At 43.2% G+C, this 14,456-nt stretch overlaps 2 protein-coding genes across 2 annotated transcripts in view; both read right to left on the bottom strand.

Annotated features, from left to right (window-relative positions):
* LOC112118973 (cytosolic carboxypeptidase 6) overlaps positions 1–14,456 on the bottom strand; it is a 1,367,858-nt gene that overhangs the window by 523,501 nt on the left and 829,901 nt on the right. The window lies entirely within an intron of this gene.
* Positions 1–14,456, bottom strand: part of LOC113406561 (BEN domain-containing protein 5-like) — a 44,763-nt gene that overhangs the window by 29,671 nt on the left and 636 nt on the right. The gene's annotated exons all lie outside the window — the stretch shown is intronic.

Below are 14,456 nucleotides of genomic sequence, written 5' to 3'. Positions count from 1 at the left end.
ATTTATCCTGAGACCCAGACAGGGGCCTATGCAACAGTGATTTTACTGTTAAAATATTTTTCAAATTTGAAGTATTCTACACAAGCTCCTAAGAGATGTACTCTACTTGGTTATTCTTTGGGACATACTAGAGCCAAACTCTAGTCTTTCAAAAAGTGCCATGGGAATCTTTAAAATTCTTGCAGAACAGACAAAGTCTGTTTGTCCTGAACATAAAGTCAGTTATGGAACGGGGATAACTTTAGATTGTAAAGTCATGTGTTCTATTTGTACATTGGAAGATTATGAATAAGACAACAATCGGAGTCCTCTTATCCACCTTCGAACTGTAATCCATGAAATGTCCTATGAATATCTTTGAGAAGTGCAGTGTGGATACCAGTTGTGTGTGCTTAGTCACAGACTTCCACTTTTTCAAAATTAGCATCTCTCCACAGGACCTCCAATGGTTAGTTCTGACAGTGCAGGGAAACAAAGGTAAATCACAGTTTAATGAGGAACAAGGCATTCATTAGAACCAGATTACACAGAGGAATGCAATTTATTTTGCTGCAGATAGAAATGGATTTCTTGTAGGCAAATGGTGATATTACAGCCCAAGGCTTTGTAAAGTAAAGAAGATGCAACAACAAACAAAAGACAACCTCAAATGAAATTCAGATGGTAGCAATAGATACTAAGACAGATGCAAGAAGAAAAAGAAAAAACAAAAAAGGTAGGCCTTATTTACATCTCTCTCCATTCCCCAGTGCATTTTGAATGCTTATGCCATTTTAACAAAATGGCAGTCTAACCGCTAGGTTTGGAAAAATCATGTCTGGAAACCATACAGAAGTAAGAGTGAAGTGGTCCATCCGTGTTGTCAGAGAGCAGGACAGGAAAATTAGATAGGCTTCTGTAAGACTGAAGAAAAAAAAGATGGAGAGGTGATAAGGAGAGAGACAGAGGAGTACTGATTATCTCCTTGCAAGCAATTATCAAAAATGAAAAATTAATGAATAAAAGTAATCCAGTGTTGGTGAAAGGCACTAGATGTAAAGCTCTTGTGCAAAGAAAGGCTATTTTTGCATAGTACAGGTATTGCACAGGCAAGCTGCAGAACAAGTTCTCCTACAGTGCCTTGCAAATAGGTTTCAAACTAACCTGGAAGAGAGCCCTTTTCTATAGTTGGAAAATGGAAAGCAATCTCCATGGACCAATCAGATTCTTGTCCTAGAAACAAGACTGATACAACCCATTCACTTTGCATAGGTTACTAAAGCCATCAGATGTAATTTTCAAGTCACTACCAATCTGAACCACATGCGAAGTAGGGACAATGAGGTAAAATCCCTTGTCTGTTAGTTACTGTTTTTCACCATCAATGTGGCTCCTTTCAAATTCTGCAATTTGGTTTTCCCCTTTTTTGATTTTGGTGCTTATCTTGTGAAATTTACTAGAGACTGGACAGGTAGATTGAAGAAAACTCACATTCTCCTACACCAAAGTTTTAGACATTATGGGAGGAAAAAATGGATGTATAAGTTAAAGCAACAGTTAGGACATTTTAATTTATTCAGCTAGCTTGGCAGCAACAGAACATATAATACCCTCTTATGGCTGGTTTGTTCTTCTAGGTCTATTTATGCTTAATACAATTTATCCAGTGTTTTAGATCTGAACAAGCTTTTTGTTTATTAAGCAAGCTTGTTTTTTCCCCCACACTCTTTTCTTCCACATTAATTGTGGCTACTGAAAGAAAAAGTATCATGCTAAATTCTGGGATAATGCAGGAGTACTGCTTCTCATGGTGTGCACACATGCATTTGGAACAGTTCCCTTTAAGACTCTAGTTTCACTACTCCTGCTATTTGTTAGGATGCCCTTGGAGGCCTCTTTCCACTCAGCTTCCCAAGAACTCAGTTCAACTCCAGCCTTCGTCACTCAGGTATATTTATTTGGCACACGGCAGTGCTATGCTGAATAGCTCAGGTGTGTGTGTGTGCGTGTGCGTGTGCGTGTGCGTGTGCGCGCGGGGGGGGGAGGGATGAATGCAGACTGCAGTGTGGTGCTAGGTTAACAGGGACAGGTGCAGAAGAGGAGTCTGGCATAGAAGAGAATTTGCACCCTTTTGTGCCCCAAAGAAAAGTAGAGTATGAACCAAAATGGCTGGACTAGTATAAACTCAATAGCCCAAGACTAGCATAAGAGATTAGCAGCCCTGGGACAGATATGGCTTGAAGATTTGATTTGTAATGACAATGTGGCCCACGTGCCTAAAATTTGTCTTCAACCATTTAAACTCTGTGCTGCATGTTAAGAATTGCACCATACCCTTAGGTGTTTATGGTTGTATTTTCAATTAGTTATTTCTATAAAATCCTGCTCCCATATACAGAATAAACCCTTCACCAATATGGCCCCATAAGGACCTGAGGAGGAGAACCATCACTAAATGGGCGGATGTAGCAGAGCGAATTGGTTCAGGGTGAGCCACGAGCCTGCATAGTGCCGTGGGTTTTGGCCCTCTGAAAACAGGTATTTTGGGCAAGTAGTTCCCTGAAGGATCAGGTGATGCATACTTGGCTGGTCATGTGACTAAGGAAAGCCTGTGACTCAGTAGAGAGACACTCAAAAAAGCTAGAAAGGCTGAGGCAGTTTCTCCATGAAGAGGTGAGACCTGGAAAGTGGCTCTCTGACAAGGAAGGTGGGGAAGCATAGGCACAGAAGGGGGCATAAAGGAGACCAGGCAAGATTGGGAAACAGTTCTGAATTGACATCTGGCTGACCAGCCATGGTGTTACAGTCCTAGGACTGGAGACATACAGTAGAGTTGGGACATGGTCACCCTTAGATGTCATCTACCAAAGTGCTGTTGAAACAGCCAAGCCAGAATCAATGGGGTAAGGCAGAATGAGAAAGGGAATTGTATAGCACCTAGGAGGGCTGGAAAGACAACTGGACTGAGGAAAGGCTAAGGAATTGAGTTGGAGAACATAGGAGGGCTAGCAAAGGACTGCTGGGGCTGGAAGTAGAGGTCAAAAGCACAGTGGCCTACAAGCCTGTGGAAGTCAACTGAGGCATACATGACCAGATGGCAGAGAGATAATCTGCTTGGTACAACAGAATGGTTATGTGAAAGCCCTAAGACTGAAAGCCATATTCAGTAGTCACAAATTGGAAACCTAAAAGTCTCCTTAAAACATTCCTTGTATGCTAACCTAGCAATTGGGACTTGAATCTTGGTCAGACCTGAATAAACTGGATGTTTTAAAATACAGTTCAAATGTAGTCTTTTCGCCTCTGGAGTAAATGATGGAAAACTGGAGAGAAATAGCGCTGCACTCTAAGGGCTAGTCTACACTTACCCGGTAGTTCGACGGCTGCGGATCGAAGTTCCGAGTTCGATTTATCGCGTCTGGTCTGGACGCGATAAATCGAACCAGGAAGTGATCCCCGTCGACTGCGGTACTCCAGCTCAGCGAGAGGAGTACCGCGAAGTCGACGGGGAGCCTGACCGCCGCGTGTGGACCGCGTGTGGACCGCGGTAAGGTCGAAGTAAGGTATGTCGAATTCAGCTACGTTATTCACGTAGCTGAATTTGCGTACCTTACTTCGATTTGGGGGGTAAGTGTAGACCAGCCCTTAGTGAATGAGAAATGGCAGATCCGAGATTGGTCCAAGTACAAGCTTGGCAGTGCTGTGCATCTTATGATACCAACAGTAAAATGAGAATCTAAGTCCATGTTTTCTCCTTTTCCCCAAATTTTTAGTAAATTTCAATCTTTGTGGAAGATGATATACTAACAGAGAAACTTAAAACTTCTTTAGCCAGAGATCAGATACACTATGACAACATGGGTGCAAATTTCCCCCCCACTGCCATGCCAATCTGCTTCATTCCTAACTTGGCGGAATCATTTCTGTGGTGAGGGGAACTTTATCTCTGTTTTTATTTAAGCCAGTGATTCTCAACTTGTGGAGCACATGCGACCCAATTAGCACACATCTGTGGCCCAGCTCAGTTGTGTGCTAAAGGCCACCAGCGTGCCAGGGTCACCAAGTTCCCGGCTGCCTGGCATGGAGGGGTCCAGGCTGCCCGGCAGGGTCGGGGCTGCCAGCTGGCACCATGGGTTCGGGGGCCCGGGGCTGCTGGCCTGCCCTGCGAGCTACGGAGTCCAGGGCAGCCACGTGGCGGGGTCGGAGGTCTGGGGCTTCCAGCTAGCCCCGTGGGGTCGGGGGCCTGGGGCACCCGCTCAGGTCCACGAGCTCCGGAGGCAGCCACATGGCGGGAGGTACAGGGTGGGCAGCCGGCGGGGTCGAGGCTGCCGCTGCTCTGCCACCCGGCCCCGAGAACACATTGTGGGCCACATATGCGGCCCACAATGTGTAATAAGTTGAGAACCACTGATTTAAGCTTTGGCACTAACTAGCCCTCTTGTTTGAGGTGATAGATGCTATTTATGGGGGAGCACTACTATTTACCCTACCCAAGAGCATACCTATGCCTTATAATACAAATAGACTACATGATCCCTAGCCTCCCCCACCCCCCTTTGCAAACGTATTTCAGACATGACAACAAGGAGTCTCATAGGTCAGAAAGGATGGGGCTACATAGACTAAGTTTTTTGGAGAAGTGACCATCTTTTTGTTATGTGTGTACACAGTGCCTAGTACTGTGGGGCCTTGATTCATGACTGGGAGCTCTTACGTGCTACCATAATACAAATATCACTAAGACACAGAGAAGACTAAAACAGCAAGATTGAGTAAAGAAGTTAGATTGGTTCATTTGAAGATGGAAAACATCATTACAGATGACTATCAATTAGCTTCTTGTAGGCATCAGGAAAAAGGGGGTCTCTAATGGGGTGCTCTCCCCACATTAGCCTTGACAGGGTTAAGGCAGGGTGAGAAATGGGCTAATAAACTATCAGGCCACAGCTGAGAGGAATTGGGTGGCTAAGCAATCCCCTGACTAATGGAGGGAGCCCAGGTGCAGAGGAACCAGCTGGGCTGGATTTATAAAGACAGGAAATTAGCTGAAGAGGGGCTGCTGGGAATGTCTGAAGTCACTCTCTGGGAGAAGTGTTTGGAGGCTAAAGCGACAGGTAGCCCATAGTTACTCCCTGGATTGGGGGGGGGGGGGGGGGGGTTAGGAGGCTAGCAAACCCAGAGAGAAGGCAGCAGCAGATGGTAAGGAAAAACTGCCTTTCCCTGAGCCTAAGGTCTAAAAGGGAACAGATCTTGACTGCTGACTAGAGGGTCCCCCTGCCAGCCACTGAGTGGTGGCACTGGGGGGCAGTGAAAGGGAAGATTACCTGAGGTTGCTAGGGAGAAAAGCTTTGGTGACCTGGAAGGGGAGAACACATCATGACCTGGTCAGACAGCTGTGTCATGAAGAGGCAGCAGCAGCAGTTCATGGAGTGTGAGAGGTGCTGCAGACTGGCAAAGAGAGATAGAGTGCAACTGTGGGAAAGGGAGCTGACCTGGCAAGTTACTCTCCAAAGTGACCAGGAGGAGGTGCCATCTTAGGAGCGAGGGGAGGACCCCGTCACAGGGTTTTTAGAAGGGATTTAAGAAAAGGTAGTGGTCTTGCAGAGCAGGCACTGGAGAGAGTAAGAAGAAATATTCTGGGAGAAGCAATCTTCATGCTAATAAGGCATCAAGGCTGGCATCACTACTGGAGAAGAGAATGCGTGGGGTAACTCCGCAAGAGACAAGGTTGGACAAACTGGCAGGGGGTGGAGTTGTGGAAGATCTTTAAAGAAAACAAGAAGTTTGAACTTGATGTAGTCAAGAAGGGGAAGCCAAAAGCTGAATTCAACAAGAGGTAGGGATGGCCAGATTGACAGGCAATGTATATCATCTTAATGGCTGTGTTTTGTACTGACTAGAGAGGGGACTTAGTTGGAAGGTCAGAGAGGAGATGACAGGAGACAATAAGGGCCTGGACAACAGTTTTAGCTTGGTGGGCAGAAAGATAAGGCTAGATATTAGAAATGCTACAGAAATATTAGGATTCAGAAAATCTCAATGTCAAGGGCAAAAGAGAGGACACAGTTTAAGATGACCCAGGTTTTGGGCCTCAAGGACAGGGAGGTTGGTAGGTCTCCAATCCCCCCCACACCCAAAAATGGGGGGAGTTAACAGAATTTAGGAGAAAGATTGTTTGGGCCATCATAAATTTAAATGGTTAGTGAGACATAAAAGGAGGTGATGATGGTCAAGCAGTTTGGAAGATTGTTTAGTTCCATCCAAACCTGATTAGGAGCAGAAAGATGGATGCACGAGTTGGCACTTGAAGTCCTGAGTAGATGAGGTCTGCCAAAAAGGTGACATTAAAGAGAGTCCTATGAGACCTATAGAGAAAGGGGAGAGGAGGATGACACACTGGAGGAATGGCAGAGGCGTAGAAGGAGAACTAGGAAAGCACAGCATCATGAAAGCCAAGGGAGAACAACATCAAGCAAGAGTATGATCAACAAATGTCAAAAGCAGCAGAAAGGTCACAAAGGATGGAGTACACATGCTGGGAATTGGCCTGGAGAAGACTGACAGACCTTGGTTGAAAGCAGTTTCAATGGAGTAGAAAGAACAGAAGCCAGATTGGAAAGGACTCAGAGTGGAATTGGGAGAGAAAACTAGAGACCGTGGTTGTAGTCTGCCTGCTTGATAGGCTTGGAGGTGAAGGGGAAAAAGGAAGATAGGCAGGAAGATGGAGTCAACTTATTGAGGATGGAGATCAAGGCATGCTTGTTTGATAGAAAGGAGGAGCTGGAGGACAGAGGTTAAGGAGGAGGGAGCAATCCTGTATTAACATAGGAATGGATTAGATAAGCTAAGTCTCCTCCTTTTCTAATTTCTGTGTCTGAAATCCTACATCAAGGCTGGCTCTCCTTTAGTAACTTTAACAATAAAAGACAGAGTATGGGTGTGAGCTGCTCCCACTAAACACCAAAATTCTCCAACTTCAGTGAGAATAGGGGCAGGTCTTAAGAGTCAGACTCGAGTTTGAATGCACAAATTTGTTAGTGAATCACAACCTTGCTATTGGGGGCAGGGATAGCTCAGTGGTTTGAGCATCGGCCTGCTAAACCCAGGGTTGTGAGTTCAATCCTTGAGGGGGCCATTTAGGGACCAGCAGGGGACAAAAAAAAACCTGTCAGGGACAGTACTTGGTCCTGCTAGTGAAGGCAGGGGACTGGACTCAATGACCTTTCAAGGTCCCTTCCAGTTCTATGAGATAGGCAGATCTCTCTCTCTCTATATATATATATGGGGGGAGGGATAGCTCAGTGGTTTGAGTATTGGCCTGCTAAACCCAGGGTTGTGAGTTCAATCCTTGAGGGGGCCACTTAGGGATCTTGGGCAAAATCAGTACTTGGTCCTGCTAGTGAAGGTAGGGGGCTGGACTCGATGACCCTTCAGGGTCCCTTCCAGTTCTATATAAAAAAAAAAAATCTTGATTTGGATAATGATCTACAGCAGAAACCATATTAACATGCATACTAATTTGAAGTCTGTTGTCTCAAACCTGACAACACTGAAGCATATTGCTACATATCATGATTTTGTGAGCCTTTGTTTACCAGTACTCTGCAGTGGCACCTTTGGAGCTATTCTGGCTGATCGAATAAATCACTATGGTGCAATAAAATTAATACATATATAAAAAACTGTAGATAGGTGTTTTCTGATTTTTCCCACTGATAAAAATGTTAGTTCAAAATTCATGCCCACAAGTCTATACTAAGCATAGTAGAGTTTTAATCCTGGCTCCTACATTTAATCATTAGTTGATGTTGAATAATTCACCTTCTCTGTCTTGGTGTCCCCCATCTATGCTTGCATACCTCACAGGGGTGGTATGGAGGTTAGTCAGTTAATGCTTGTACAGTGCTCTGAACATGTAAACCATGAAGGTTTATAATTATGGAGAAACTCCTTTAATCCTTACTGAAACCCACTGCAGTATTTTTTAGAAATTTAGAATTTTTTAAAAATTGAAAACAAGTAGCACGTTTTAAAAGAAGTCCTATCCTGTATATTTCAGTTGTATAGCCACCTATACAACACCTCATGTAGGGGCTGAGGATTAGTTATTGTTTAAGAACTTTACAAATGAAGAGTGCTTTACAGCAACAATTAACATTTATAATGACAATTCCTCTTTATAAAGTGCATTCTGAAACCTCAGACAATAAGAACTACTAGGCTGGAAACCAACTCAATAAACTTTGCTATGGTTTGGCTGCCTGCCTGCCTTGCTAGAACACTTCTGAAGGGGCTCTAATGACCACAAGACCACAAAGCGGTGGAAATGCTGCATTTCGGCTGCACCGGAGGGTTAAGACCTCGAGCACCCCACCACAAAGGGAGTCTCCCCAGTCACCTACCCATCAGAGACTCCGAAGGCAAGAGGAGAATGGACTGGAGGAGTAGCCAGCAGATTTACACACACTGTGAGCCCATATAGAAAAGTAACAACAGTGTTAATATTGGATTCATAATACATTAACATTTTAAAAGAAAATAGTTTGGCCACTATCTTTTCTTAAATACTTCAGTGGCACTAAGGTAACATTATGGAGAAATGCCTTTAAAAAAGTTAAGAGGAAAGTGTTTTTCAACTGCTTTAGGATAACAAAAACATCAACTTCCATTCATTTATTTTTGCTCCCATAAAACTGGTAGATGCTTTTAATTGTTAAATGTTGTAATTAATTGTAGGCACAGTCTTATTAAATCCTCAAAAATAAGTAATTTTAATGGAAATGTCACTACAATATTTCAAGCACAACTCCATATGGTAGGAGAGACAAGTACCACTTACTGTTACTGAAAATGACCTGTACTACTTTGTTTAAAAAAAAAAAAAAAAAAAAAAAAAATGAAATTAGCTTTTGAAAGTTAATATTGGGACAGGGCTGGGGGAAACCAACTGTGATACCACATTCTAATCCGTGTTCAGATCAGAGTAAGGGGCCAAGCGTCACTCACGCCAATGCGTGTGACATTGGAGTACTATATAAGCCTGTGTAGGGATTCATATACCATATATCCACTTAACTGCGAGAGTAAGGGGAAAGGTTTATAAACAGTGTGTGTTTGGGATACCTTTATATTATGCCAACCCTCACGATGTCCGAACAGTGCACATAGAAGAAATGCACTGAATAGCAACAGAATCACAACAATGCAAGTAGGAGCTTCAAGCCAACTTTGTATACACCACTTCCCTGACCAACACTCTGCATTCTGGGTGCACCTCAGCATCTAGCCTTATATAATTTCAATCATTGTAGTCCTTGTACAAATATTTCCCTTCCGATTAACTACTACCCTCAGAGTTCCTCACCTGTATGTCCAAAACAAACAAGTATCTCAGTTTCTCAGCCCATTTCCACCCTGCCCCCACTCAAATCTCCAAGTGTCATGCTGTGACAACGTGAATGGAAGTTTTAAATGCCCCTTAAACACAGCAAAACATTTCATCATGAGATTTAAAGACTGCCTTAAAAGTCATCTAAAATGAGTTAAATTTGACAGGTCTATCTTAGTATGGGGCAGAGCCTAAGCCATCCCCAATGGGCAAGGACAAGTGTGTGGAAACAAAGACTGATGAAACTGGAGTATATAGAACCAGTTTGGATAGGGGGTAAGAATCTGAGGTAGCTGTGTTTGTTGTGGTCATGTGGCTGGGAAATTTTGAGGACAGTAGCCAGAGTACAGAGATATTTATTGTAGCCAAGGAAAGTATGTTTCCAATTAGAAGATATTCCCTTTTAACTTGATAATGACAATAGCCTGAGGTAATAAACAGTGAGACCTCTGCTTCTGAATTGTTTTTCTTTTAGCCTAGTATATGGTTACCTGTAGCGGGGTGACCACCCGCTCCAGCCCAGAAGGGGTTGGAAAAGCCCTGCAGAGGGCTGGGGCGGGGCCAGGGAGTAAAACCCCGGTTGATTGGGGGAAGTGGCTACAGCTGGGGCCACGCCCCAAACTAAGCAACTGGGCCTTATAAGGTGGCCAGGGAAGCCAGAAGAAACAGCAGTCTCTCTCTAACTTGAGAGGGAGACAGGCCTGGCTTCTGGGGAACTCACCTAGAGGACCTAGAGGGAGGCAGGGCTGGGGAAAGGCCTTAGGAACTGGGAAGCCCTAGGCCAGCAACACCCCAGGCTGCAGGGCCTGGTTCTAGGCCCACCTAGGTATTGGGCTTGCAGAGGGGCAGCCGGAGGGTGGGTAAAGGCAGCCAGTCCAAACCCCTTGTTGCCTGTGATGATCGGCTGATAGACTGCAGGGCACGGGGGCTAAACAGAGACCAGCAGTAGCCACGACTGAGGTGACGTGGGTATAGGGGGTGGGGGAAACCCAGCAAGACTGTGGGGTACTGCAGGAGGCAGAACCCTGAGATAAGGGCACCAGGGTCCTGGGAGGGATACAGGGGGCAATGGCAAGCGGTTCACCGGCCTGCAGAGGGTGCTCCTGGGTTGAAGAGCTAATTCCCAAGGACGACCAGCAGGAGGCGCCACAGGGCTGAGTCTGTGCTGTGCTACATTACCATTTCATAAGCAGGAGGACCCTCAATTTAATTATTTAAGGGCCAATGAAGTTACCTGGTATAGGATATACGTAACCAATGGCAGAATTTGTCTACAAATATTTTGGATGTGTGTGAAGAACCTATGAACTACAGATGGATATTGCAGCAAAAAAGGCTAAAAGGACTAATTCTGAGAAAGAGGTCAAAAAGAAAAGTCAAGTAGTGAATCATTATATGAAGAGGCACCAACCCTTTCTAAAAAGTAAAAGTACAAGATGTCACTGTTGCCTAAAATTCTTGCAATTTCAATTAGATACACTATTAACCTCCCATTTCAAAGTGCAGTGCAGTGTTCCTATATGCTGTTGTATGGCAACCACTTTTCATTCTAGTGGTGAATGAAACAATTCTTCTAGTTTACTTAACAGCAATTGCCTGTGAACTTTAAGTCTTGAGATTGTCACAACTTCTGCTTTAAGCGGTTTCCAATGCTCAGTTTTCTCTAAATTTCTTCTCTGGGTCTGAAACTCTGTCCTTGGCCTCAATCCCTGTATAACTTTTTCAAAAAGTTTAAGGAAAATCTTTTTAATTATTGAAGTGTTTAAAAGGTGACTTAGTATTTTCCTGCCCCCCATCAAAGGCTATAACAATTGTGATCCTTTTGAGCATGCTCAGAACATTTTTTTTTCTTAAAGCAGAGTCCAATTTTGACAAAACATTTTTGATAGCTGTACCGCTTGTGTAGCAACAGCACTGTCCCTTCCAGTATACTCTTGCCCAGCATGGCCTCACCGGTCTAAGGATTGTTGCTGGAATACTTAAGAAGGGAGATTATAAGCATAGGATTGAAATGGTGTGGGTTATGGGCCTGAACATATAGTCACTCCTATGGGGAGTCCCACTGAAGTCACAAGCCACTTATTAATGCACCTAAATAAGGACTTGTGGCCAACATTTGAAAAGGATTGGCTAAGGCTTTATTAGTAACACAGAAAAGGAAAAACTTGTTTCAATGTTTCAAAAATCAAATATTTAATTGTCATTCTTAATGCACATGTGCATGGGCAATTTATTTTTGCCATTACCCCCCATCCCCCTCTTTAACAAAAATTTTAAAAAGGGCAAGGAAACAAATGCCAAGTTTCTCAGAATATCATTAAATCACCATTGCACAGACAGGGTTTGATAGTGCAAGCACATATGCACAGGCATGACTTTACTCACTTGAACAGTCCTGTAAAAAGCAACGTTTTACAGATCCAGACTAACACGGCTACCCCTTTGATACTTGAATAGTCCTGTTAATTCAGTGTATGCAAATTAGCACCACTAAAATTGTGGAAGATGTTCTCTGAACATGCTCAGAAGTGAGCACATATCTTTTTAAAAAAATCTATTTTTAAAATGTAATATATGAATGACGGCCCTGATCCTGCACTTTGATCCACACGGGAGGATCCATGCACCTATGCAGAACCCCACTGAAGCCCTGGGTACTCTGCACGGTGCAGGCCCATCTGACTGAAGGACCAAGGCCTATGCATGTATTTTTTATATATATATATATATGCGCCTTTCAGAATGACACTAAGTTTACATACAATAGTTAACTGACTAGTTAGAGCGCTCTGGAAACCTTGGGGCAGTCGGGGGAGGGTGCGGGGAGTGATTTCCTACATAAACGTCAATTACTATTACTGACTTGTAAATGAGTAACAACTCTAATATTCTATTTGCCTGCCATGAGACTTTAGTCCTGAAACTAGATGCCAATAGAAACATTTTAGAAAGTATTTCCTAACTCTACAATTTGCCACGAAGTAACTGATTTTAAAGCTAACTTGCTGATAATTCTATCAGTGCCAAAGCTGATACAGACTAACTCTGCTACCCCCTGATACTTGTATCCACAAAAACAACAAGGAGTCCAGTGGCACCTTAAAGACTAACAGATTTATTTGGGCATAAGCTTTCGTGGGTAAGAAAACCTCACTTCTTCAGATGCATGGAGTGAAAATTATAGATGCAGGCATTATATAATGACACATGAAGAGAAGGGAGTTACCTCACTGAAGAACCAGTGTTGATAGGGCCAAAGCTGATACATTAACTACAAACCCAAATTCTATTCCCAAGATTTCTAAGTATAAGATCAATTTCTCTCCTCAGGCACTAGAAGCTTCTTGGAATAATAAAATAAACATTTAAGCTAGAGAGATGGCCAGAAGGTGATAGTTTCAAGAGTAAAACAATAATTCTTTGTGTGTAGTGTGTAACTGACTCAGTGATAGAAAAGTTGTTTTTTACAGAAAAATTCAGGGTTCATATCATCTTCCATGTACATAACTTAGCACTTAATGTCTGATTCTTCCCTCATATAGCTAACGAGAACATCAAGAGTCCCTGTTCACAGGATAAAAAAAAAATAGTATAAGAAATAGAAACCTTCATACTTCAGGGGATAAGCCAACAAAAACAACTGTGAAAAACTTCCTTTATGGGTCAGGCTACTCCACAATGAGGTTTCTTACACCTTTATCTGAAGAGTCTGGGGCTGGTCACAGCTAAAAAGACAGTACTTATCCTGTATAAAATGGACCACTGCCCTGATTGGAATTGACAATTCCTACGTTCCCACTGTTTTTGGAACATTGTCAACTCAATGACTTCAGTACAGTTACTTCTGATTTATACTGGTTTGAGAGGGGAATCAGGCTCTACCCTTCTCAAAAAAATGTATATAAATGTTAAAATGGGTGTCAATTATCATTCCCAATTTCCACCTGGAAAAATAGGCACATAGGCAAGTCATTTAACCTAAGTTCTTGTAATGATGCTTACTCTGTTGTATGGTAACACCCTGTTAAACAGAAGTGGTGAATGATTAAATTCCTGTATAATGTGTCTTTAAACAAAAGCTAGCTGTTGTAATGATTATTTTGTTTCTGATATTTACCTGGCAAAGATTTGTAAACTTTTTAAAACTTACTAAATAAATAGCTTAAAATGACATGCCTAAGTGTCAAAATCAGGATTAGAACTCAGGAGGTTCTCACTCCTAGTCCTACATTCATTCCACTGGACACACTGTCATGGTCACTGCACTCATTGAAGGCAGACTGCAAAACTCTAGAGTCTTTAAAAAATAAATGTGTTTCAGAATATACAGCTTGGCAGGCTCTAAGACAGTGACATAGTGGTGTGACGATTTTAAATAAATCTCACAGTTAAATGTGAATAAGCTTGATGCAGCAATACCAAGTTTTACAGGGGCTAGAATATGTGGTCCTGACCCCTCACTGCACTGCACCTTGTGAAGTTGCTTACACCAATGCATAGTGGACGAAAAACGTTATCATTCTGCTTTGGTAGAATACTACATCCACTTGCAATGGTGTAAATGATTCCAAGGCGCAGGGTAAGAGAATAAGGCCCTGTATATATAATGGGGGTCTAACTTTTTTGTAATAGAAGTGAGGGGAGTTTTTTATTCTTGTTAGGTGCACTATAGTAATTTTCAAATATTAGAAGGTGGGGGTTGTTTTTTTTTGGGGGGGGGGGGGGTTAAGTTCCAGATGTGTTAGGCCCCTCGATTCCCAGGTTGAGATTTCAAACCACAAAACGTCAAGTGCACAGCAGTAAAGGGTGTCCTGGGCAGATGATAAAAGCTATTCCTAAAATCAAAGATAATATGAAGTTGTGGCAGTAACTTCAGACAGGGGCAATAACACCACTAAGGGGTGTTCCGTGGCAAAACCTCCCATCACGATTTCTCTCTCTCTTTTGGAAACAAAACCGCGCAGGTAGTTACAAGGAGGTGGGGCCCTTTTAGTCTGACTGCAGCTCAAAGCAGAGAGGAGATGAGCCTGCTTGACGTCCCCCATCACCTCCCCTTTCTCGCGGCCTCATTTGCCGGGGGGGGGGGGGG

The sequence above is a fragment of the Terrapene carolina genome, unplaced genomic scaffold, assembly GCF_002925995.2.
Source record: "Terrapene carolina triunguis isolate 2854851 unplaced genomic scaffold, T_m_triunguis-2.0 Scaffold104, whole genome shotgun sequence".
NCBI classification, from domain to species: domain Eukaryota; kingdom Metazoa; phylum Chordata; order Testudines; family Emydidae; genus Terrapene; species Terrapene triunguis.
This window is presented reverse-complemented; position numbering and strand designations above follow the sequence as displayed.